Source organism: Physeter macrocephalus, chromosome 8, assembly GCF_002837175.3.
Source record: "Physeter macrocephalus isolate SW-GA chromosome 8, ASM283717v5, whole genome shotgun sequence".
NCBI lineage: Eukaryota > Metazoa > Chordata > Mammalia > Artiodactyla > Physeteridae > Physeter > Physeter macrocephalus.
The window spans coordinates 52,001,824-52,002,086 of record NC_041221.1 but is presented as its reverse complement, the minus strand read 5'-3'; positions in this window follow the sequence as shown (position 1 = coordinate 52,002,086).

Below are 263 nucleotides of genomic sequence, written 5' to 3'. Positions count from 1 at the left end.
TTTTTTGGAAGAGTTTGAGAAAGATGGGTGTTAGCTCTTCTCTAAATGTTTGATAGAATTCACCTGTGAAGCCATCTGTTCCTGGACTTTTGTTGTTTGTTGGAAGATTTTTTATCACAGTTTAAATTTCATTACTTGTGATTGATCTGTTCGTATTTTCTATTTCTTCCTGGCTCAGTCTTGGAAGGTTATACCTTTCTAAGAATTTGTCCATTTCTTCCAGGTTGTCCATTTTATTGGCATAGAGTTGCTTGTAGTAGTCT